Here is a 3,271-nt window from a genome sequence, read left to right on the forward strand (position 1 = left end):
AGCCTTTTAAAATGATAAACTTGGATTAGCTAACACAACGTGCCATTGGAACACAGGTGTGATGGTTGCTGATAATGGACCTCTGTACGACTATGTAGATATTCCATTAAAAATCTGCTGTTTCCAGCTACAATAGTCATTTACAACATTAACAATGTCTACACTGTATTTCTGATCAATTTGATGTTCTTTTAATGGACAAAAAAAATTGCTTTTCTTTCAAAAACAATGACATTTCTAAGTGACCCCAAACTTAGTGTATATATATTTTTTTGATCACTTACCATCTCTATACCTAAATATTAGCATTATATTTGTTCAGTTACATACCTTGTTTTCTACTCTACAATGTTACTAGCTCCGTCACATCCGCATGCAGTGTGTGGCCTTGGCCCGTCGAAAGAGAGACACACCCTGAAGTACAGTTCTGGGTAAATATCCGTTGTACTGAAAAGTCCACTTTACTTTTTTCTACCTGCCTGCAGACTTCTCTCTCTCTCTCGCTCTCTCACGTGACCCTTTCACCTTGTAATTGGTTCTTAAATCAGTGATACTGTACGTTCATTTATTCACTCTGTTTTCAAGATCCCTCATTAACAATCAATACTCCCCTTTAACCCACAGACTGCCACAGTGCTCCTTCTACGACGTTAGTAATGATTTCTGTCCTCATTAAGAAACGTTACAGACACTGAGGATCAAAGAAAGTGGCTGAAAAAAAGGTGAGTGCAGTAAGAGAAAGACAGAGATGTTCTGCCTGTCTGCTGCCCCTTACAGTCTAGAGGTGAGTGTCTGACAAACTGTGCCCATAAAAAGCCAAGGCCTCTGGGCAGAGGCAAAAGAAAACACTCACATACGTCATGTTACACTGGAAACCAATCTGATTTAACCTTCTCATTCCAACTCCAAAAATACAGTATACTTCTCATATTAAGTCTATCTGATACAAAAGGGAGGAAACTATGAAGATGATTTATACAACAAAGTGTCTATGAAAAGAAGCAGACCATTCTCTCTGTCCCCCATATCATCTCTTTAATAATCCTATATAATATACTATCCTCTCTTTAATAATCCTGTATAATATACTATCCTATCTTTAGTAATCCTGTATAATATACTATCCTATCTTTAATAATCCAAAATATGGGACAGATCTGTGCCGCGGGTCTGGCTTTCTTGAAGGTGAAACTCTTTACTACTATTCCCTTGTCTCTACCTCGCTCGCTTGTTGCTAATTTAGGCCAGCGCTCAGTCATGTGAACGGCCAATCTTTCCTGGGCACCAAGAGAGGAAGTCACAAGGTGAAGAGAAAAAAGAAATGAGTGTAAACATCCAGAACTGTCGGTACTGTTCCATGGAATGCCTGTTTGAAATATTATTCAGAAGAGAAGGTGACTAGGAGCGATTCAGGCTAGAGGGGTAAGAGGAAAGTCAGGAAAATGGAAAAAGAGAGGTGAGGGATGACAGATAGAAGGATACAGCAGGGACATATGGGCAGTGGTGTAAAGTACTTAAGTAAAAATATTTTAAAGTACTACTTAAGTAGTTTTTTGGGGTATCTGTACTTTAAAGTAGAAGTGAAAGTCACCCAGTAAAATACTACTTGAGTAAAAGTCTAAAAGTATTTGGGTTTAAGCTATATAAGTATGACAGTTGGGTTCTTTTTCCACCACTGCATATGGGGGTCATTTCAAGTTTCCTATAGCATTCGTCTTATATCTGTAGCATTATAGAGGGATATACATCTCAGCCTAGCCTCCTAGCATGTCTGTCTGTAGGTCTGGTTTCTACAAGGAGGTAGACAGATTCTCTCCAAGGGTCTCTCTCGTTCAGTAAGCATGAGGTACTAGGTGACATGTACTGCCGGGGGAGGGAGGGGAGGGAAAGGGGAGGGAGGGAGGGAAAGGGGAGGGAGGGGATGGAGGGGAGGGAGGGAGGAAAAGGGGAGGGAGGGAGGGAAAGGGGAGGGAGGGGATGGAGGGGAGGGAGGGAGGAAAAGGGGAGGGAGGGAGGGAAAGGGGAGGGAGGGGATGGAGGGAAGGGAGGGAGGAAAAGGGGGAGCGATATCCTTTTACAGTTTGGAAATAAAGCAAACTAGTGGTGGTGGAGGAACTGTCTGTCTGTCCCGTCTGTCTGTCTGTCTGTCTGTCTGTCTGTCTGTCTGTCTGTCTGTCTGTCTGTCTGTCCCGTCTGTCCCGTCTGTCCCGTCTGTCCCGTCTGTCCCGTCTGTCCCGTCTGTCTGTCTGTCTGTCTGTCTGTCTGTCTCTCTGTCCCGTCTGTCCCGTCTGTCTGTCTGTCTGTCTGTCTGTCTGTCTGTCCAGTCTGTCCAGTCTGTCTGTCTGTCTGTCTGTCTGTCTGTCTGTCTGTCTGTCCCGTCTGTCTGTCTGTCTGTCCAGTCTGTCTGTCTGTCTGTCTGCCAGTTTTACATGCTTTGGGAATTTGCTCTTGGGATTTGTGGATTGAAAACATGTTACTGATGCATAGAATCAAAGGTTAAAGGTGCATCACCCCTGACCTGTCTAATCATTAAAGGTGCATCACCCCTGACCTGACCTGTCTAATCATTAAAGGTGCATCACCCCTGACCTGACCTGTCTAATCATTAAAGGTGCATCACCCCTGACCTGTCCTGTCTAATCATTAAAGGTGCATCACCCCTGACCTGTCTAATCATTAAAGGTGCATCACCCCTGTCCTGTCTAATCATTAAAGGTGCATCACCCCTGTCCTGTCTAATCATTAAAGGTGCATCACCCCTGACCTGTCTAATCATTAGAGGTGCATCGCCCCTGACCTGTCTAATCATTAAAGGTGCATCACCCCTGACCTGTCTAATCATTAAAGGTGCATCACCCCTGACCTGTTCTGTCTAATCATTAAAGGTGCATCACCCCTGACCTGTTCTGTCTAATCATTAAAGGTGCATCACCCCTGACCTGTCTAATCATTAAAGGTGCATCACCCCTGACCTGACCTGTCTAATCATTAAAGGTGCATCACCCCTGACCTGACCTGTCTAATCATTAAAGGTGCATCACCCCTGACCTGACCTGTCTAATCATTAAAGGTGCATCACCCCTGACCTGTCTAATCATTAAAGGTGCATCACCCCTGACCTGTTCTGTCTAATCATTAAAGGTGCATCACCCCTGACCTGTTCTGTCTAATCATTAAAGGTGCATCACCCCTGACCTGTTCTGTCTAATCATTAAAGGTGCATCACCCCTGACCTGTCTAATCATTAAAGGTGCATCACCCCTGACCTGAC

General features: G+C 44.0%; 1 protein-coding gene across 1 annotated transcript in view; it reads left to right on the forward strand.

Annotated features, from left to right (window-relative positions):
- Positions 1–401: 401 nt before the first annotated feature.
- The window catches only part of LOC115196628 (netrin-4-like), a 58,199-nt gene continuing 55,329 nt past the window's right edge, over positions 402–3,271 (forward strand). Inside the window, exons 1-2 of the mRNA XM_029757474.1 lie at positions 402–431; positions 625–649. The gene's annotated coding sequence lies outside the window, so the exon portion shown is untranslated. The remainder of the gene's footprint in view (positions 432–624; positions 650–3,271) is intronic.

This window comes from Salmo trutta, chromosome 7 (assembly GCF_901001165.1).
Source record: "Salmo trutta chromosome 7, fSalTru1.1, whole genome shotgun sequence".
Taxonomy (NCBI): Eukaryota; Metazoa; Chordata; class Actinopteri; order Salmoniformes; family Salmonidae; genus Salmo; species Salmo trutta.